This window comes from Triplophysa rosa, linkage group LG12 (assembly GCF_024868665.1).
Source record: "Triplophysa rosa linkage group LG12, Trosa_1v2, whole genome shotgun sequence".
Classification (NCBI taxonomy): domain Eukaryota; kingdom Metazoa; phylum Chordata; class Actinopteri; order Cypriniformes; family Nemacheilidae; genus Triplophysa; species Triplophysa rosa.
In genome coordinates, this window is record NC_079901.1 from 14,865,589 (window position 1) to 14,889,276 (window position 23,688).

At 43.1% G+C, this 23,688-nt stretch overlaps 1 pseudogene; it reads right to left on the bottom strand.

Moving 5' to 3' along the window:
- Window positions 1-19,174: 19,174 nt before the first annotated feature.
- On the bottom strand, window positions 19,175-21,736 carry LOC130562561 (uncharacterized; annotated as a pseudogene).
- Between the last annotated feature and the right edge of the window lie 1,952 nt (window positions 21,737-23,688).

Sequence of the window (23,688 nt, forward strand, 5' to 3'; positions counted from 1 at the left end):
TACCCCCATACCCTGACAAATACTGTTTATTTTAACTGTACAAAATTAATCACAAATAAAATATACTGAGCAGTGTGCAGTTATTGTGGTCTACTAAATATACAACATTCCACAATTCAGTGAAATGAATGACTACAAGACAGTCAACAGTGCATTTGAATGAAATTAAATGGACTCATGAAATGCATGACAATCTTCTGTTCCTTTCGTGCCCACTAATGAAGTCGTCTTCATTTAAAACAATAGCATTAACGTTTAATCTCCGCTGCCCGGTGGCATTCCATTTTAAAGTTTGAATTATTCATATTTCGTGTATACTGTGCTCTTTAACCATGTTAATGCATATGAATATTACCATATGAATATGTATGTGCTCATATTTGGCCCATGTCAAGCTCAGTTTTTTTTTACAATTATTAAAACATTTATAAAAACATTTAAGTTATATAACGCGCAGACTGATGACATTCAAAACAGTCTCATTTAAAAAGGTTACAGACCTACATCAGAGCCTGTGGGAGAGGGTCCCATCCATGGATGCATACCTAATGTGTGTATTGAACATTAAAAAAGTTTAATTTGTGCAATATTTCATTTTAATATTCTTTAATATATATATTTAAATACAAGTGATGGTCTTACAATGTATTTACACCATAGTGGCATCTGGTGAGGCACAGCATATAACGCAACCATGCTGCTCAAGTAACATCCTTGACAAGTTATTTTATTCTGTGAGCAAAAAGTATGCAAAAAGCAACATTAAAAAGCATTGTAAGCATTATCTTGTTTTAGGCATTGTCACATCATTATTTTAAATACAACCTGAATTCCGGAAATGTTCGGACGTTTTTTAAATTTGAATAAAATGAAAACTAAAAGACTTTCAAATCACATCAGCCAATATTTTGAACATTTGCTGCATCATTAAACAAAAGATACGACAAAGACGACCACGAACTCTTCAGCAGCTGGAAACCTACATCAGGCAAGAATGGGACCAAATTTCAACACCAAAACTCATAACCTTGATGCCCAGACGTTTTCAACCTGTTTTGAAAAAAAGAGGAGATGCAACACCATGGTAAACATGCCCCTGTCTCCACCACACTTTTCCCGGTGAGAGGGTTCAACACCCGCACTTTTTCTGCAGTTTTTCCGCAGTTTTGCACAAACGCCTTACAGCAGTCGCACCTCCGTTTCTCTGGCCGCTCTGTGTCTGCGCTCGCTGCGGCTGCCTCCTCTCCCTCCCTCTCAAACATGACACCGGCTTTGAGTGTGACCGGCTGATGATTGGCTGTTCTGCCTTAAGTCCCGCCTCTCTTGGTGTGTTAGATTTATCGGTCAGCTCGTGCTGAGGAGGCGGGAACTTATGGTTATGGTTATTTACATCTCCCTTTTCCAGGTACTTTGAATGAGTGTTTATGCTTTCGAGGTTTTTAAATAAGCTTGATATGTGTTTGGGAAGATGTTCTGTTTATGTTTTGTTGACATGTCGAGTGTTTTCTGTATTATATTTCGTTTTTTAGACTAATGCTAATTGCTAATTGGGATATTGTTCAGCAGCTAGCTAAATTCGGTTATGTATGTGGCATGCAATGTATAAAGTAACTGTGATGAAGAAGGCAGGGAATTGACGAGGAGGAGGGACAAATTGTCATTGTTAAGCAGTGTATTTATGGGTTTATTGCCAGTGCAATTGATTTTGATATTTTGAGCATTGTTTGTTGATTAGCTGAATACTTTTGTGGATACTTACCTGTTGTCTTTGATTGTACCTGTTGAGGAGAAAAAAGTGAGAAATGATGTCATTGTTTGCATACCTGTTGAAGAACTATGAAAGAAAAGTGTATATTATTTTAATGTTTAAAAACAGTAAATTGTTACATTATTTATACCACCAGAGAAAAAGCTTTGTGTGGGCATTTTTTTTATATCCCCCCTTTTCAAGGCGCAAGTAAGCAAAATTCGCAGTCTCAGTCCTGTCTGACCCATGTCACTATCAAGCTTACCACCGAGTGTGTTTTTATACTTTTCTAGTATCACTCATTTAAATGGCAAGCTTTTTATATGTTGTATGTTATACCTTTTGTACCCTTCTGTCATTGTATTCATCGTTTTTATTGTTAACAAACAAACCACATCCATCCCCTGCACTTTTGAAATACTTGCTACGCCCCTGCCTGTCTCAACTTTTTTGAGACCTGTAGCAGGCATCAAATTTTTAAATGAGCTCATTTTGTGCATAAAATTGTAAAATTTCTCAGTTTAAACATTTGTTATGTTCTCTATGTTCTATTGTGAATAAAATACTGGCTCGTGTGATTTGAAAGTCTTTTAGTTTTCATTTTATTCAAATTTAAAAAAATGTCCCAACATTTCCGGAATTCGTGTTGTTCATCTGAATGTATGAAACATATTCATCTAATCTTCAGATCATGCATTTCACTGTTTCAAATGAAGGAAGATGTAGTGGCCGGCTTTCAGAAATAGAACAAAGTCAAAGCACTGAGTGTACGTGTCACAGCCTGTGCTGTCACCTCTAGAATTGCATGCACAACGCAGGTAGAAATCTCAATGTGAAGAGCAGCACTGGCTGTCAAATTGCAGCATAGCTGTACGCTAAATTCCCACAGATTTCTATTGAAATTGACTAAAGTGAATAACTTGAAACTCACGTCCAAAGAGGTTAGGTCTTGTTCAGTTAGGTGAACTTTTAGAGCATCTGTTCGTCGGGAGGTTTTAGGGAGACAGTTGATGCGACTTAAATTTGCCTGCTGGGATAAAACTGAAGTTGCTGTGGCCAACAGTTTCATTCTTTATCCACAGGATTTAATTGCACTTCAAGTATAAGAGTGCTTTGGGACTTGTTCTTTATAAATGGGGATGAGCAAAAGTCCAACCTGTCAAAAATAAGAGCTTGTTTTGGATCTTTTATTTATGTTGGGGCCAAGCCCTTGCTCATCACAGTCTCAAATATTAACTTTGTAACGTTAATTAGGCCTCAAACAAATCTTTTGATTTATGGAGAACATTGTGGAAATTTAATCTTAGATCAAAGATGTAACAATAATAGATCTGGATGAATGTCACCAGGGTTTTTCTTGGTGAAATAATGAAGCATTCTTTGGTGAATTGTCGTTCTAGTTAACAGGAGATTTTGCATGCGTGCATAAAAAAACGAAATAATTTTAAGTTAAATGTGTATTGCTTATATAATGTACTATTAGTAATAATTAATGTAAATCATCAAAGTTTTGCATTGGATGAAACAAAGTGAAAGAGATGTAACATATTACATAAGATGATGTATATATTTATATATACAACCGCGGAAAAAAATGAAGAGATAATTTATGAATGAATGAATGAAACAACAGAAATTAAACAGAAATATTTAAAAAATGATCATGTTCTCACTCCGCACAAGTGCTCTAGTGATGAGTGTGAGATGTCATGGTGTATGGGACACTAGTTAGTGTGTCAGACTCTGGTGTCAAAGTCAGAGTGATCATCGGTTCGAACCCTGCTTGGAGCAGTTTTGGGTATGAATGGCTGCACGTCTAAATTAATTGTTTATTACCTTTAGCACTTCATTTCTGCATTTGTCTATATTTATTAATTTCTTTATTCGTGCACTTTATTTACACACTTTATTAAGTCATTTTTTATCCTCCATAGAAAATTACCATTTGTGAGAACATGTAAGGGAAAGAACCTGCTCTGATGGCTGATGTTGTTGATGTAAGGATGGATGAGATATATTTTGATATATCTAATTTACTGTTAAGAAAAATGGTACAGTTTTAATAAAAATGCACAGGGAAATGACAAAATTACACTCGGGTCCTAAATTAATCTCCTGAAATCAGTACATCCCTATGAATTAATGCAGCCTCTTCACATACAGGATCCTCTATAAAAGTATATACTGTATGACATTTTAGTCACTGAGATGGTCTCTGTGTGATCAAAATGTGTGCCATGAATGACTGTATTAATGAATGAATGAATGAGGTACACCACTTGCGCTTTAAAAAGGGGGAAGAGATGGAAAGAAACTCTGGGTTTACTAAAGAAAACCTGCTTCTGACCAGGTTAGGTTCACAGAGTAAGTTACTATGGTTACTGACTCTGAGTATAAGTTACCTCTCTTTTAGAAACGGGCTTGAGTTACCCCGCTTTCTCGGGTTTGGTACACCTCACATTCTGAAACAGAAAACCCAAAGTTTCCTTCATTTCAGGGTTAATATACTCAGAGTTTTAACTGAACCTCCTTTCTGAAACGGGCCCCTGGTCAAAATAACAGAATGTCACGGTTCTGTTATGTTTTAGGGGCCATTTACGCGAGACCGTTTTCAACTGAAAACGCAAAATAATGTATGCCTCTTGCCCATTCGTTTAGACGCAAACTTTTGAAGACGGGTCTCAAGGTGCAACTTTTTGAAAACGCCACCTTTTTCGTTTCCATGTACACTGCAACATATGTTAACCTGTGTTAATTAGTCGTCATTAGTTCATCAGTTTCACCTGTGATCATTTAGTTTATAGTTCGTAATGTCTACGTGTACTTCTGTGGATTTATTAAAGATACCCTTTGGATTATACTTCTCCTTCGTCGTGCGCTTCTATATATAGCCATTATGTGACAGAATAACCGACCTGAAGAGTTTTTCAGCGGCTTTTCTTTTTGTTTTCCCCCCTCTCCCGGTCTGGATCTACACGCCGTCCATCGCCTTCGCATGGAGCAGATGGACCGTTCGCTGGAGGACCACGCCAGGGACTTTTTAGATCTGGCATGCCTTACTTCCTGGACCGCTCGCTCTATGTGTTTCTTGCTACCAGCCTGAGTGAGCGGTGTAAGGTGCGCCTGCCAGCGAATGGTCCTAAAGAGGATTTCGTCGCTTTCGTGGAGTGGGTGCTGGTGAACAATGAATCTCCATTGACCGTCTGCCCTGTGGAGGACATCGCAGACGGAGAGCTCGAGCCTGCCGTGACACGAGAGCCAGCGTGCACAAACGCGACTGAGCCCATAATCGCCCTGGAGCCTTAGCCTGAAGACCCGTCTGACCAGGTTCTTGAGCCGGCAACACCGTGCATCGCCGTGGGAATCGTGGGCTTAGGGGGAAGCCCTGCCCATACTCCCGCTGCTGAGGTTGAGCTGCATCTGGCCTCTTGCATTATGGACTGTGTTATTGAGGAAGGTTTAATTGACTGCTTTGGAGAGGTTGTTCTCAGTTCCCCTGAACCTCCAGTGTCTCCTGTCTCTCCCATGTCCCCCGAGTCTCCGCTGGTCCTGTCCAGCTCTCCTTTGTCTCCCGAGTCTTTGCGGTCCTGCCCAGCTCTTTGTCAGCCAGCACCTCCTCTCCAGCCTTCAAGAATGTCAAAAAGCTTTATGAATCAGGGTAGCAAACGCAATACAGACGACCCAATTAGTAAGCGAATGTGGGCACCCACGCCTGCATATTCTAAAGTCTCCATTTTCGTCCATTTACACAGAAACGGAACCCCGGAGTTTACAAACTAAAACGGGGTCTGCACCGTTTCCAAAAGTCGTAGTAGTGTAAACCCTAACTGTACAAGGGTTGTGCGTTTTTAAAAGAAAACGCACTAGTATAAACGCTGTCTCAGTTGCCTGAGCCACCGGTTCTGCCTTGGACCTTCGGATCCTCTGTGTCACCCTGGCACTCCGTCTGCTCATCTCCACCCTGGGCTCCTCCTCCATCAGCTCCTTCCCCATCAGTCGGCCCCCTGGTGTCGCCTCTCCCATCTCCTCCATGGCACCTCCCTCCGGCGACTCCACTGTGGGCCACCATCCTGGCTGGTCTCTGGACCAACCTGGCTCATCCTGCTCAAGGCTTCACCTTGGCTCCTCCCACCCTCCACACCACCATGGACTCATACCCGGAATCTTTTTGTTTGTTTGTTTTGCCCCTCTACTGCTCCACGTCCCCCTCCAGAACCACCACCCTCCTCTGTTGGACTTATTCTTGTCGGCCGGAGGACGCAACGTTCCAGGAGGTGGTGAACTGTCACGGTTCTGTTATGTTTTAGTTCAGGTTTTCATGCCTGTTTATTCCTATGTTAATTAGTCGGCATTAGTTCATCTGTTTCACCTGTGTTCCATTAGTTCATTAGTTCCCTTTGTTTGCCATCTGTATTTTAACTGTGTTATCCTCAGTTCTTTGTCGGTTATTGTAGTGTTTATGTATGTGTGCTTCTGTTCCTGTGGATTTATTAAAGATACCCTGTTGGATTATACTTCACCCTTTGTTGTGTGCTTGTGTTATAATGGCAACACGTTACACAGAAAAGATCCTCTGTATTTTTTTTGCTGTGCCACCTTAAATGCTTCAGACGGTGCTGCTTGAGCCATTTCTCAACGATAAATAATATTTTTTAAATCACAGAAAAGATTACGTGTACACATTTGTTTATATTGAACACATATATAATAAACAAAGCCAACAGTGAAATAATAAATAACTTTTTTATTTTTGAGATTTTGTGAGATTTCCTGTGTTCACAGTAAGGAAAATCTGTTTGTGTGTGGTGTGCTCTCTTCATCACATCACGGCGCACCACACATTATAGGAGCAAGACGAATAAATCTAGGATTTTTTTGACCTCATGTTTGTGGTCTCTCACAGTTTGAAACTATAAGATTTTTAAAAAATCATTTGGTGAGGTCCCGGCATAAGACGTGTGACAAGTAATGTTAATTTTGACACTATCAACCAAGTTCGAATCCGCCTTTCACCATACTAACTCTACATTTTCACATCACCTATCATATCATATCGTACAGGCATTTATTTTTCAACAAAATTAAGTAAATATTTGTAAAATGGCTAACAGGTGTTTAATAAAACCTTTACTCATTTGGTTCCCCTTAGGTGGAATGAACTGCCAGCCTCCACCCGAACTGCAGCATCCTTCACAACTTTCAAAAAACAGCTCAAAATATACCTCTGTCTGTCTTCATGTAAAAAAAAAATCTTGTTGTTCATTCTCTCCTTTGCTTACTCCAGCTTTAATGCTCCTAGTAGCATGGCCTTGTAAACTAACGGTACTGTTAGGTGTGTTGACAAAATGTTTATATGCTCTCCTGCTTGTAAGTCTTGGATAAAAGCGTCTGCCAAATGAATGAATGTAAAATGTAATAATAAATGTATGGTAAGGTTAGGAGTAGTAGATCATCCCATTGAAAGAGTTGTGAGTGCGTGCGTGGGTAACGTTACGCAATCTCCACACTGCCAGGGGCTCAGATGGTTTTTTTTAACTGGGGGACCAAGCTGTCAGCAAATGATTTCAACTCAACTTTATAGTGGCTTACACGTCAGTAAATTTACCTCAGTCAACTTATACAGTACATTGGGTTAGATGATAATGTTGTGCCAGGACCCTAATTTAGTCTTGCAAGTCCAGATAAAACATTATTTCCTGACGATACATTTTTTATTTATCCAACCATTCTTTTTGTGTTAATTTGCTATTTGCCTCTGTCCACTCACCTAATTGCATAGTCATGCTCTCCACGTTTTGCTGTGTTTGTAAAGTGCAAAGACTACTGTACAAATAAATAACAAAACTAATCTGCCACATCTAGGAAAAGTCAACAGGCATAGGATACTTACATTGTTTGGTTTTTGAAAAAAACGAGGTGATTGTTTTTGGTCTCTTCATTGCCTTTATGTTTCAGTTATGCAGTCCATTTTTTCAGTCCAGAAAATCACCAGCTAGACGTCACTAGACGTAAACCATCACTAGACGATGGTATATGATCACTATGGCTACCGCTACTACAGGCACAATTGAGGCAGCTATAGAAGTGCACATGCACAGTGGAGGTAGCTGTATCCCTTCTGGTCAAAACCCAGTGAGGGGGACGAATCGGGTCACTATGAATCTGAGGGGGTCATGACCCCCCGTCCCTAGTGCCATCTGCGTGCCTGTGCACTGCATACCCGTAATGATACACTTGCATACCCGTTTTCACGTAATGACACACTTTAGGAAGTTAACATAGTGGGGAGTTACGTATGGGAACATTTTCTTTTTTATTTTGGGCATGTTTTTCGACGCATGATCTCACAGCATGACATTGTCAACTTTGGTCACATAAAATAATTTCCCAAAAACAAAATTGATGACAGTGAAAATGATGGGTGGCTAATGCAACGGAGACCATCGAGAGAGAGCTGTGCAAGTAAACCTGACTCCCCGACTTCAAGAGTTGCTCTATCGGCAGATGCTTAGAGCTGAGTACTGGGCTGAGGCTGGTTCGAGACCTGCTCGATTGGGCCATTTAGGAAAACCACTAGCCACAGTATCATGCCCTGTTTATAGGTATAAGTTTATCATTTGTTAACTTTATTATTTTTTATATTTACTAAAATTGAATGATTTATAGCATTTATTGGTAATATTAGGTATAATTATTGACACAATAGACCCAATAGACAAAGACCTCACTAATTTTCAAACCCTGGGTACCAGGTTAAATATGTTAGTACTGTACAAGTTTGTTAGTTAATGTATTAATTAACACCTGAAAGTAAAACCTACCAAATGGACCCTTAATAAAGAAAAAGGAGTTCTATTGAGTATTTGTAATGAGCAGCTGGATTCGTAGTGGTCCTCTGATTACACCATTTGTATGGAGAGTGCGGCATTCACATAAACAGTGGAGTTAGTGCATGTATTTGAACCTCATAATTAAATAATAAATTTTGGGGGAAACGACAAAAAAGGTCCACTTTTTGAGAAAAATAACAACCCCTTCCACAAGGCTGGCTACGGTCCTGCAATATGTATCTAGACATAGTGTTGCAAGTCTTTGTTTAATAAGACATTGATACTTGACAACCTTAAATTCTGGTGGAGTGTTTAAAAAAGGTAGAAGTGGAGAAATTAAATAGAGCTCCTGATTGAGAGCTACCATCAACCCGGTGGATTCCCATTCATATATTATATACTTATTTTTCTTGTGCTTCTAGTCTGAAATGTAAGACTGACTATGCTTAGTTAAAATAATAATAATAATATGATTATATAATAAATAGGAAGTCAATCTCTGCATCACGTTAATACTGAAAAATAACCAAAGGGCCCAAAGATTCCAAACGTAATACGTCTACTTGGTTTAATTCAACAATCTCTTTATATCTTAGCAAAGGTATTTTTATCTGAAATACTTCAGAGGAAGTAGAAAAACATTACAGGGAGCTTTAATTGCACATTTTAGAGCTCGTTTTAGAGCTCCTAAATAGAGCTTTAATTGCTCATTTTTTCTGTCTGTGCAATTATTGAATTTTTAGTCACCTTGGATGAATTTAGTTGGAAATTGCTCATTTAAATAATTTTCTTTACAAACCCTTACAATGACCTACATGAAATCAGAGGAGTGACTCAAAGGTCAGGGAATGTAGTTGGACATCATTTTGCCACTTAATATATACGTATATGCCAAAGGCCTTAATTTCATCTCTGTTAATTGCTTCTTTTTTTCTCTCATCAGCTTGCAGCTGATGAATATGACTCACATAGACCCAGTAATGGCCTTCATGACATTTGAAGTTGCAAAGCAGAGACTGAGACATGATAAGCACAAAATATGGAATGTAGGTTTGACGTAAGTTTGCTTCTCATGAGAAATATCTGCTTGCAAAGGAGTGTAAGAAATTAAAATAATAATATACGGTCGCAGAAAAACTTAAAGTGACCATTTCAAATTTACATTTAATCAGCAAATTTAGATGTATTGTTGCCATTCCAGTCCAGTGTCTGTTGAATTTCAACAAAATCAAACCTCAGGGGTGAGTGACAAGAAGTCAACAACAATGTGAAAGACTGACAGAATGACAAGACACATGAGACCTGTGATACAAATTCAGGTTATCACACAAAAAAGATTTTAAAACCTTTTTCTAAATACATATAAAAACATTAATGTTGAATGCTTAAAAGTGAAAATGAATGTGTTTACTTTGCAGTATTTGAGGTCTGAAAAAATACAGAGCATATTTTTTGTTATTTTGACCTGTTTCTTCTGTTTTAGTTTTCTGCGAATTAATGCAAATAAAAACAATATTTTGATTCGAAATTTGGGAGAAATATTGTTAGTAGTTCACAGAATGAAACAAAAAATATAATTTTACCAAAACACATAGACTACCTATAAATAGTAAATGCAGAAAAACGGAAAATAATTTTTAAGTGGTCTCTTAATTTTCACCGCGGCTAATTTTTCATCTTTCATTTCAGTCACAACATCTCTTTACCTCTAACTCATTGTTCTGACCATGTACATCATGGGACATGCTGTCAGTATGCCTAAGGCCTTACTCTTCATATCATTGTTGTCTGTATTCTCCAGCTGTTCATTGACAATGACGTAACAAGAAATTGCGTAACAGTTATTGCATTGGTAAAATACTGCATTTCATGACAAAATTCGAAATGGGCGACGCCCACAATGAACGAATGAGTAACATTGGGTATGGTTCGACTCGACATGCCTCAAGGATTCAAACAAGACCACTCTTATGATTTTACACCAATGTGTTCAAACGTTATCAGCAAAAACAGCCATTTTTTATATCTCTGGACCAGTAGGTGGCGCTGTGCCGAAACTGTGTATGTTAAATCAGGTGATGAATGCGATGACATCTACAAGTTTTGTGTCGATACACAAAAGTTTGGTGAAGATACAGCATCAAATCCATTTTAGTGTGCTCGACGTCATATTCATAGACACGCAATACGAGAAAGGATTGGCCTATCAAAATATTCTAATAACTTTTGTCTGCAGTGTCTCTAGATGCTGCATACCAAGTTTCGTGCAAAGGAAGAGTTCGAAAAAGTAGTTTTTTTCGAAAAATTCTAAATGGCGGGAAAATTTTCATGACGGAAAGTGACGTCATATAGTGCATGTATCGGCATGAGCCAAGTGTTCAGAGGAAAAAGAATTTTGTTTCTAGGATGTACGGTTCAAAAGTTTGGACTGTTGGTGGCGTTATGTAGTTTGGATTAGAGACTCCATAATTGCCATGGTAACAGTTCATACTGCCCTCTACGTGTGTGCCAAATTTCACAACTTTCCCATGCATGTTTCTATGGGCTATCATAGACTTCCTTGGCAGAAGAAGAAGCAGAATAATAAGAACACTAATGGAAGGAAAATGTGTCTACGCCACTTCGTGGCTTGACCCCTAAATATAGCTGCAAGCAGCAATTACGGGGTCAAGCCCTACAAGGGCACAAAGGGAAATACATGTGGAAATTTCTGAAGATTAGTTTCTGCACAGCAGATATGTAAAAGCATTAAGAGCACAATATAATAGCTTATGACTTTTGACCACAAGGTGGCGCTGTCACCAAACTTGTGTAAGGAGAACAAGTCGTTCCAGTGATGATGCATAGCAAGTTTCTTGTCAATACACAAAAGTGTTGGGAAGATACAGCCACATGATCCTTTGGTGTGCTCACCTTGTGTCACAATCCACTGTCTGCCTTCGTTTTGCACCGGACTACACTCCCCATAATCCTTTGCACCCGTCTCACCTGATCCCCATCATTTGGACATTACGAGTTAATCCCATCACCTGTCTACCCCTCGTTATCTGTCCTATTTAAGTTCTCCCTTAGTTCAGTTCTTTGTCCGGTATTGTTTATGTTGGTGTTAATGTGTCTGGCTCCTGGTTTTTCTCATGGACTTGTTAATAAATTACCTTTTGGAGTATACCCCGTTGTCGTGCGCATCTCTGCATCTACTACACATGACAGAATACCGGATCTCCAGAAATGGAATGCTACAGATTCTCTCCAGAGTCCTACCTGATGGACCTGACACAAGATGGATGGCCTCTGGAGAGCTACGTGGAGGAGTTTGTGGAGGTGTGTTACCGGGTGAGTTGGAACGATACTATACTTAACTGTGTATTTTTGCTCGTCCTCATCTTGCTCCCCGACGCGGATGAGTATCCTCTGGAGGTCTTCGTAAATTGAGTCCTCCAAGCACTTGGCTCCGAATTCTGCATTCCGGGTGGCTTATGGGGACTTGAGCGATGGTCGTCCAGCACCAGTCGTTAGCGGTGGGTTCGTTCCGGCTCACCCCGGGTCCACGCCTCACTCCTCCACCACCCAACACTCACCCGAGCCCGTGCCTCGTCACTCACCCGAGCAAGCTCCTCGACACGGGGGAGGTGTGGAAGGCCAAAAGGGCCAAAACTCCCCCGACTTGATGAACTTCTCACCTCCTGAGCTTCCCAGCCCCTCTGTTCGCGAGCTACCGAGACTCACTGCCCCCGAGCTCAGCCTGGTGGACCGGCTGTTGCTGCTGGACTTCTCCGAGCCGCCAAAGCCCGCTGCCCAGCCGCCAGAGCCTGCTGCCCAGCCGGTCCCGTCCGGCCTCCCAGAATGTCCCGAGCCGGTCCCGTCCGGCCTCCCAGAATGTCCCGAAGCCTTCCCAGAATCCCCAAGAAAGCCCGAACTCTCACCAAGCCTCCCTCTCCCACCTCCTCATTCCCTGTCTACATCACCACGTCAGCCGCTGCATCCTGCCAGTCCCTCTTCTCACCCTCAGCCAACCATCGGTGGTGTGGGATCGCCATGGGGGCTGTCAGTCTCCATCAGCTTTGTGGTTCCACTGGATCCCTCGTCTCCGTCCTCAGCCTCTGACTCCCTGACTCCGTCTCGGCCCATGGACCCCTTGGCTCCACCTCAGCTCCAAGCTCCCTCATCTCCACTGTCGCCCGGTCTTCCACCAGCTTCACTGGGCTCCTTCGTCCCTCCGGTTCTGCCTTGGTCGGTCATCGAACCGCCATCACCTCTGGACACCACTCCTCTGGCTGTGCCTCGTCGCTCTGTCCCACCGGCTCTGTTGGGCTCCTCCCTCCCTCCAGCTACACCTTGGTCCTCAGTCGCTCCGGCTCCACCGTGGACTCCCGGATCTCCGTCTCCGCCTCGGTCGCCTGAGCCATCGGTTCCACCCGGGCCCTCTGGATCCTCACCGTCACCCTGGCTCTTTGGCGCTCCGCCTCAGGTTCCACCTCCACCTGCGTCGCCACCGTCAGTCGGCCCCCTGAAGTCGTCTGCTCCTCCTCCATGTCTCCGCCCTCCATTGGCTCCTCCGTGGGTTCCCCTTCGGGCTGTGGTCTGGGTCCCAACTGGTTCCTCCTGCTCCGGCTCCCTTGTGTCTCCACCCTGGCTCCTTCCACCTTCATCACCACCTTGGTCATCTGACTGCCCTCATCACCTGTCACCTTCGAGACGGGATTGGGACTCCAGCCCGGAGAAAGGACATGTCTGTCCAAGGGGCTAGGGTGCAACGGCAGTGAGACATGATGGGAATACGCCTCGTGCTGGTGTGCCATGCTCTCCAAGGAACTCGAGACATGAAAGTACGCGTCCTTCAGGTTGATTGACACAAACCAATCCTGATGTCGGACAGACGTCAGGGTGCGCTTCTGCATCAACATTCTGAACGGGAGCCTGTGAAGGGTCTTGTTCAGAGTGCGCAGGTCCCGGGCTGTAAAACCCTGAAGACATCTCGGCTAGAGGGACGGGCTCGATCGCCCTCTTCGCCAGAAGGATGGCAACCTCGGCCCGTAGCACGGGAGCATTCTGGCATCGCACCGAGGTGAACAGAATGCCCCGAAACTTGGGCGGGCGCCTGGCGAGCTGGATCGTGTAGCCGAGAAGGATCATCCTCACTAGCCACTGCGACAGGTTGGGGAGCTGTGACCAGGCCCCCAGATACTGTGACAGAGGAACTAGTGGGGAGATCTGAAAGATCTTCCCCGTGGGGGGAGGTTCTGTGACTGGCAGCACGTCTGTCTAGCCAGGGACAGAGCCCTGGGGAGACGAGCGGGTCTGCTGACTTACCTGCCTTAAGTCTTCGCTGCACGATGCACCGTCGAGTGGAGAGTGCTGAGGGGATCTGCGGGATTGGCATGACGCAACGTCGGGTTGGGGCTGCTGCATGCTGGAAACGCGAAAGTGGGCGACAGGCCCTGAAAAAAGCCCGGCTTGAGGTGGGACGTGGCAGGGACCGTCCCAGTGCGGCCCAACAGCAGACGTGTTGCTGGAGCTGCATCCGATGTCCTGGTTCTCCCTGGGCTGTCCCCGTCAGGGCCGCTTCTTTTTGGACGACTGCTGACGGGGAGTCGATGTTTTCCTCAGTGATGGCCTCCATCCACGGGGGGACGGAGGATGGGGCTCCTCCCCCTGAGGAGGGGGAGCCGGAGCCGGGGCAGAAGGAGCGGAGGACCGGGACCTCGACCCCCTGCAGGAGAACGGGTCATGGCGGGGTAGAATGTGATTTATAGCCTCCATCTGCTTCTTCACCGTCGAAAACTGTTGGGAAAAGTCCTCGACAGTGTCACCAAACAGCCCACCCTGCGAGATGGGCGCATCGAGAAAGTGGACTTTCTCTGCGTCTTGCATCTTCGCAAGGTTAAGCCAAAGGTGTCTCTCCTGGACCTGGACGGTCCGCGGCATGCCATGCCATTCGCCAAGTTCATTGGCCTTTTAAAAGTGCAATCAGAGATGATAGGTTCTCAAGATCAAACCCCATTCTGTCAGTTCGACACAACGTCGAGAGACCGACAGAAAGGGAACTAGCAATTACAATGCGGGTCTCTGCCAATTCGGGGCTTGACCCCTAATTAAACTAGTTTAAAGGCATTTCATTTGCTTTCAGTGTTTTTTAACATCAATTACAAAGGATTACAACAAAAGTAGGCCTATTAGTTTTGAGTAGAGCTATCTTACAAAATCTAGTGACACGCCTCACAGCCTGCTGCCTGCTATGCCTTCAATGGCAGCATCCTAACTAAAATGAAACTTCAACTGAGCGATCTTCAAGTTTACTGCAGTGCATTTCAAGACTAAATGCTGCTTCAAATGTTCTTTCACTAGGCTATCCCAAGATTCATTGCTTACCTGTATTGTTTGGATATTTTAAAATGAACATTCAAAATTGTAGTAAATTAAAGTATGCAGTATGTATAAAAGTGTCCCTGTCAGCATTTTAATATTAGACGGTTTCAAAGCAACAACATAAACAAATGTTACTGCGCATACATGCTTTTGTGGCCTAAACTTAACTTCCGGTTCCACATTAGCAAGGAATAGAGTCCCTGTAGATTATTTCTGATAACAAGCAAAATAAATGACATTGGAAATTACATTAGGTAGCAAGGTAAAAGTATTTAGCCAGTATTATTTTGGGTTACCAATTGAAGAACCGTTACTAGGATAAACTCAAATGCGACAAAGTTACACGACCCATTCAACAAATTGTTTATTTAATAAAATTATTATGCAATAAAACATTAATATAATATTTATAATATAATAATACTATAATATATAGAAATAATTGTTTATATAATTTAATATTAAAATTAATTAAAATATAAATAGCTATTAGCCACTAGCTATACCGATAAACAAACACAGACCGTAAATTAACGTCGGGCCAGGTGAGTGCGTCCGATGAAACCGTCTAGGCCAGGGCTAGTCAACTGGCGGCCTGCGGGCCAAATATGGCCCGTCAATCATCTTTACCTGGCCTTTCAAATAAGTGGAGAGACTTTAAGAACGGTGTGCTTTAAATGCACGTCCTCCTGAGACGCCACATCTTTAAAAGCCCAAAACGCTGCTACATTCAAAACGAAAGTGATTCCCGTGGCTCATAATGTTTTACGTCTTATAAAGCGATTTGATCGGTCAGTCCAAGAAACTTAATCTTATTTACAACGTTATAATCAGCAATGCATTGCAAAGCCACAGGCAATCGGTTTGCGCACGGGATAGGTCGTGTTCTAAAACGCGTTTTGTGCCCTTGAAAGTAGGCTAACTGTAGGAAGGGTACACCACATGAACGGTTGTCTCAGATAAGGCAGAAACGGTGTTGTTTTTATTACTGCATTCATTATGAATAATGGCTATATTTACGAAAAACAGCTGTTCATCTCCCCCAGAACTCGCACTATACAAAGGCTCTGGCCTATAAGTGCGTGGGGCACATGATGCGATCGGAAATTCACCCGAAGATGTGATAATAGCGTTCAGTTTCTTGCACAGATCAATTGACTCGCTTTATAAGACGCTTATTTAACGTCACAAGGGGCAGGGATTACTTTTGTGTTGAATGTATTTGCGTTTTTTACTTTTATTGATTTAACTTTAATTAATTCAACCAAATATCTTCATAAATATCTTCTTGAAAAAACAATGCCACCCACATCTCGATGTACTGGAGGACTGTAGGTGAGTAAATTAGTAGCAATTTTTGGGTAAAGTAACGCATTAAGGAATATAAAATACAATTAAAAAGACAATATCCCTTTTAATTTAATATCATGAAAAGGCACAAATACTGTGTGCAATATTTGTGTGCATGTTTTAATCATGGCCTATAAGTAACAGCAACAAAAACAGTATAAAAGGAACAAAACGCAATAAATAACAGAAAAACAAAATAACAGAAGAAATGAGAATATGGTAAAAACTGGCCCGCATCCTATTTATACTTTTGGAATCTGGCCCTCAAAGAAAAGTAGTTGAAGACCCCTGGTCTAGGCTATGTATGTTTTTAATGCTGCAGTACATTGTGTGTTTGCTTCTGTATGTTTTCAAGGTTGGTTTATTTGATACTGTTGGGAAGTTTAATCTACAGCAATGCATCTTATTCTCTAAAACATCCATATTTGTTTAACGTCACCGACATGATAAATCCACTGTAGGTTATACTGTCTCATTACTGTTTGCTTTGTGGACTTTGGAGGCTAATGTGATGCCGCTTCAGAATTTGGGAAAAAGGTTTCTCATCTTAGCGCACCAAACTGTATATGTTAAAGTGCCTCCTAAGGCATTTTGTGTGTTTTGAACATGCAATATTTGTATTGGAGTATACAGCAGTCTAAACAAAAGTTTTTCAAGTCAATGAATGCATCGTCATTCAAAATGTTTTTCACACTGAAAAACCTCTTTGAAAACATAAATTATAGAACTACAAACAATGCACGTTTAAAACACACATAAATGCTAAGCATTAGATGAATGAGAGACCAGAGGGTTCATTGATTGGGCTTATCATTATCCATTTCCCCTTCAACTGAGAAGATTGTCTCATTTGCATTTCAAAATTGCACCCGCCATCTCCCAACTTACTATTTTAGTTCCTCAACTGTGCTGTAAAGAGTTATGCTGCTGTCTGCGTCAGTTTTAAAAAGGGCTATTTTTTCAACCCATTTAATCCTCTTTCACAATTGAAGAAAAGAGCACTACCCGGCTCTTGTCTTATGCACAGCGCATTTGGACACTAGCCTAAAGCATTGTAGGGTTGGTTGTCACGGTACCATAAACATGTCTTACGATACTATACCAGCTGAAGTATCTCGATACCAAGTAGTATCACGATGCTGTGCCATATAATTCAATTCTATACAAAAACACAGATTTAGATTAAACATTTTGTATTTACTATAGTAAACTGTATTATACTTTGCACTAGAATATGTTGTTGTATTAACTGTAGTAATTGGATAAATTGTAGCAAATACATTTACATTTAGTCATTTGTAAATACTATAAATACTGTAGTATACTTAAATATTTACTATGATAAGACTCAAAAACACTAGTATCTATGAGTTTTATTAGTTTACTGTAGTAACGCATTAAGTAAAATATTACTTTTTAAAATATATTTTAAAATATTAAAATATAACGCATTAGTAAATATTAAAGTACACTAGATCATTTTTCACGTAGGAACTAATTCAAATGTTGGACAAATTTAATTGATACAGCAGTCTTTATAAAGGGAAATATTAGGCTTACTTTAAATGCGGAACTAAGACGGCCAGTAGGTGGCGTCAATTTTCAGTTAAAAGTGAATCATTTAACCAACTCGTTCAAATCGCCAATTTGAATCATTAACTCCCAAAACACACATTCATTTTGGAGATAAATACCGCAAAAAGGCAGATGCAAGTGTTCAAATAAATATTAATGCGCATATGCAACATTAACTACGGTACTACGACACTACTGTTTCAAAAATAGAGAGGCATCGCGGGTATTTTGAAGCTTTAGCATCGCGATGCTACCGTAGCACCGGTACACCGTGCAACCCTACAGCATTGTCTGCTGAACATTAAAGCTCTGACACTGAAGACACTGAATGTCAAGGTTCTAAGATTTAGCTCTGTCATGGAACGAAACAATAGGTTACTGTCGTAACCCCAGTTCTCTGAAACATCGAGTGGAGAGATCCACCTATGGGAAGGGCATCCGTACCTGACCTCTGCAGAAGCATCTAATTGCACCAAGTCTGGCTAGACAGACAGAAGCGCGCAGCCAATGCCAGCTAAGGCCCCACCCCCTTACCTGAGCACATATAAGGTCTGCTTGCGCTGCTGTTCCTCAGTAAGTATATTCGCTTCTCGTGCAGCAAGCGGGGCAAAGCTGGTGGATCTCTCCACTCGATGTTTCAGAGAACCGGGGTTACGACAGTAACCCATTGTTCTCTTTCATCATCTCGTTTCGAGATCCACCTATGGGAAGGGCATCCGTACCTGACCTCTGCAGAAGCATCTAATTGCACCAAGTCTGGCTAGACAGACAGAAGCGCGCAGCCAATGCCAGCTAAGGCCCCACCCCCTTACCTGAGCACATATAAGGTCTGCTTGCGCTGCTGTTCCTCAGTAAGTATATTCGCTTCTCGTGCAGCAAGCGGGGCAAAGCTGGTGGATCTCTCCACTCGATGTTTCAGAGAACCGGGGTTACGACAGTAACCCATTGTTCTCTTTCATCATCTCGTTTCGAGATCCACCTATGGGAGAGACATGGACAGCTCCCCGATTGCCCAATACACTCACAGTGAGGTTCTGAAAGCCAGAAAAGACGGTCACCCCCAAAGGGGAGGTGCATGACACGTCCCATAATTATGTCCCTGGCATGCATAGCTACTGCGCACATACAGGACAGGAACATGTATGAGGCACACACATGTAATTAACCCAGCAACACATATCTACCACCCAGGCCAGAATGTGAATGCATGCTTGGTGACATGAATGCGCACGGCCCACCGGCCCGTTCAACCGTCGTTACCATAACAATGTGTAAACAGGAGGTGAAGGAATATAACAAGGAGGGGCTATGAAGACCCCACTCCTAAAACAGAATGCGCTACCGAGGTTTTGGTGACATCCAATCAGTAGTAATGCACAAACGTATGGGAAGAAGCCCAGCTGGCTGCAGAGCAGATGTCCTGCAGTGATACTCCCCTGAACAAAGCCCAAGAGGCAGCTAAGCCCCTCGTGGAATGAGCTCTGATATTACCTGGGGGCTGCACTCCCCTTGATTCATATGCAACTGCTATAGCGTTCACAAGCCAATGTGAGAGGCGCTGTTTAGATATGGGACTCCCCTTATGAGGGGGTGCCCACGAAATAAAGAGCTGGTCGCTCTTCCGGAAAGCACTGGTCTTGGACATATATGCCTGTAATGCACGAACAGGACACAGAGCATTCAGCCTCTGATCCTACACAGAGGAAAAAGGCGGAGGGTGAAAAGCGGACAGCTCCAACACCTCCGAAGTGAACGCAGGGAAACATTTTGGCATAAAAGCCGGGTTAGGCTTAAGAAAAACCTTATCTCCACTCAAAGAGAATTTCGAGCACGAGGGATGTATTGAGAGTGCATGTAGCTCACTGACACGTTTGGCTGATACCAAGGCCAAGAGCAAAGCCGTCTTGAAAGACAACAGCTTCAAGGAAATATCTCCCAGGGGCTCAAAGGGATACTGAGACAGGGCCTCCTGCACCAAGGAGAGGTCCCATTCAGGGACGGTTCTCTTGATGACTGGCAAGGAGCGACAGGCACCCTTCATAAATCTATGGATTAAAGGATTCTGCCCGACTGTTGAGCCCTCAAAGCCCACATGACAGGCAGAAATAGCTGCCAGGCAGACCTTAATTGTGGAAAAAGACCTGCCTTTATCCATAAGGTCCTGTAAGAAACACAAAATATCAGGAACTGAGCACTGATATGATGTGAGACTGCGCCCATCACACCACTCTTCAAACACTTGCCACTTACAACCATACAAGGACCATGTAGAAACGGCCCTGGCATTTTGTATAGTGGCAACCACACGCGGGTGAAGCCCCAGCGCGTTTAAGTTTGACTTCTCAAGGGCCAGACCCAGAGAGCCACCCTGTCCGGGTATGGGTGATAAATTTCCCCGTTCACCTGAGACAATAGGTCTGTGCGGAGGGGGAGGCGCCACGGCTGGGTGTATAACAGAGGGATTATCTCTGCCAGCCACGGTGCTTTGGGCCACCTGGGAGCTATTAGAAGGAGAGACAGAACCTTCTCTCTCACTCTGGCCAGTGTGGGAATTATCAGGCACAGAGGAGGAAAAGCATACAGCAGCAGCTTGGGCCATGGGTGGGCCAGAGCGTCAACACCGAGGGGAACGTCCGAGTCCTTTAACGAGAAGAACATAGGACAATGGTTGTTTTCACGCGAGGCGAATAGATCTACGGTTGCCTGTCCGAATCTCCTCCATATCATGCCCACTATCTGAGGGTGGAGGCGCCAATCTCCGAAGTGTGGGTTCCCCCTCGACAGAAGGTCCGCACCTCTGTTCAGAATGCCTGGAACATGAGTCGCGCGTAACGACAGGAAAAACCGCCCGCTCCACACCAAAAGCTTGTGAGCTAGAGCGTGAAGTTTCGGTGAGCGTAAGCCGCCCTGCCGATTGATTTACGCGACTGCTGTGGTATTGTCGCAGCGTACGACCACATGATGTCCTAGCAGGCGAGGCAGAAAATAATTCAGAGCTTTCCATATGGTCAGAAGCTCTAAATAATTTATGTGTGCTGAACGTAATATGCTCGGCCACACACCGTTCACCACTCTGCCCTCCTGTGTGGCACCCCAGCCTGTTAGGGACGCATCTGTCGTCACAACTTTCCGCATCACTACCATTCCCAAACGGGTCCCCTGTGCGTAAAAGTCCGCGTCTCTCCAGTGGCGAAGAGATGCCGTTCAGGCGCGCGTCACTGTCACAGAGAGTAAATGTAGTGACAAAACCCATTTCATGAATGCTCTCATTCGCAGAAGTCCCTCTCCTGGTCGGTGGCGTTCTGCGGAGCCGGCCACGGAATGTTAAGGCAAGCGGCCGCTCGTTCGCACACGTCCAGGAGGATGGACTGGGGTAAGGCCGCGGGGGGTTAGCCTGGTGAAAACCAGAGAGTGGGATGGCCTCCTCGTCTTCTGAGACCCCAAGAAGGCCCGCGTCGTCTTCATCGCCGGAACCAGCCGGTTCATCGGCGAACGGGAGGTTGCCCGCGAAGATATCCTCTTCGGGGAACGCAGGATTAGGCAGGTCAGCCCAATGAAGCGACGTCGCGCCCCGGGAGGACGTCGGAGGCGCGTCGCCGTCACCGTGTCCCCCATCCGAGTCAGAATGGCCGAGCTCGATACACTGGGTAGCGGCAACTTTGAGTCGACGCCGCAGGAGCTTTTTCGGCAGCACAAGGCAATGGCTGCAATGCTCCAGGTTCTCCAAAGCCTCTTCTGCATGCTTGAGGCCCAAGCAGACCACGCAGAACTCGTGAGAGTCCTTAGCTGCGATGAGAGCCCCGCACGCGGTCGGGCAGGCCCGTGATGAGCTGGTCCCGGGAGCAGTGGCAGATTTAGAGAGCGACATGTCGGCGAAAAACTCGTTAATATCCGTGGCAGGCAGCCGTGAAAAGTAAAGGGGGAGCAGGTGAAAAAAGCACGAGCGTGGGCGGCTCAGGATGCGTAGAAAAAAAATGCTGAATAGACGACTGTCAAGTCTAGCGGAGGCTGATCAAACGATATGTCCTCCTGAAGACACACAGTGAGCAGCGAAAATCCAACCAAACTGTGTTAAAGCAGAGATCGCGAGAAGCGAATGACAACTGAGGAAAAGCAGAGGTCAGGTACGGATGCCCTTCCCATAGGTGGATCTCGAAACGAGATGATGAAAGAGAATGAGACAGAACCCAAACGCAGGCAGTTTAAGGGTTAACAAAAATACTTTTATTAATAAGACAAACAAAAAACCCACAATGGGGAAAACAACTAATAAAACGAGAATCAAAAACTAAACTTCCACAAGGGAAAAAAAACAAGGTCCAAGGAGAATGTAAATAATAAATCCAACACGAAGGGAACACGTTAATCCGACACGTAATCCAAAGTAATAAATCCACAGGAAAAGGGAAAATCCACAGAAAACGTAATCCACAGGAATCGGACAGTATAGTAAAACGCACGTACAAAAAAACAATGCACCGACAACGACTGGGAATAAACACAGGACTTATAAAGGGAACCACTGACGAGGGAAAATGATACACGGACGGTGAACGACAGGTGACAAGGCTCAACATTAATGGAGACTGGCGGGAAGGTAATGGGGCAGGTGAGGAAGATGAAACACTAATAGACACTAAACGGAGAAACAAGGGGGCGGAGCTAAACGAAAAAACAGGACGACACGCCGAAATGTCAAAACATACCGACACGTGTCTCCACACAAGACATAACACACACAAGACATGGTACTGTCACGACCCTGTCCACAAGGCTCGAAAACTCAGGACAGGAAGGACAGGGTCCTGACAAGCTCTTAAATCAAATTATTGATTTTTTTATTTTCCAACGGGGATACTAAGATGCTATGTTGTATATCTTCCATACAATTTCAATAGTTCACCAAAGCGTGCTTGTATTTATACTTGTTGCGACTTAAATTGTCAGAGAGCCTTCATTCTTTGTGGCATCCAAAGTGAGTCATTAGCTCTAAATGAATCTGCTAAATTCAAGAGGCTTCAGGCTTTTTTAAAAAAAGCTTTTTTATTGGAGGAGGTCATTGGTTTAGTGGCTTAGTCATTATTGGATGATACTGCATGTTTCAAAAATACATGGCAAGCTCACCTGCATCATTGTATCAATCAATTGAGTCAATTAGTCAAGAATGTAAAAAAATATTTTGTTTGTCATGTCCTAAGAGCAATAAAAACACAGGAGAAAAATCCTGACTGAGGTTATCAAAATTCATACATGAAAGGCCTAAATATAATATATTTTACAGCATTTATGAGACACATTTAGCAGTATGTACCGTCCCTTATTTGTAGCTTTCGACATTGACAATAAAAGGCAATCTCACAATATTGTATGGTTGCTGGGATCATGACGGGTCCCTCTGAAGTAAAGAGAATTAAATGGCAGGACCAATTCTTAAATGTTAGAAGTGAGGTGTTAGTGGTGGCACAGCAAGCAACAAAAGAAAGACTTTTCTCTGAGACACAAAAACACAATACCGCCCCTTTAAATTGTGTTACTCTTAAATATTTAAATTACAATTGAAGAGTTTATTAAATCATTTAATGTAGCTTTTTATCACGTTGATGGTTTTGTTTGTTGAGTCATTTTTGTTTTGCAGTATTGAATATTTCCCTCTGGAGCTTTTCATACAAGTGCCCTTGCAACAACAACACTACTGTATTGGTTGAGCTTCTTATGCTTTAAGCCCAAGGTGATGAGAAAAGTGATAGCCAGGATAAATGTGCCACCTTGGTGGACATAGGGCAGATAAAATGAATAAAAAGGTTAATGGAAGGGTTTGGA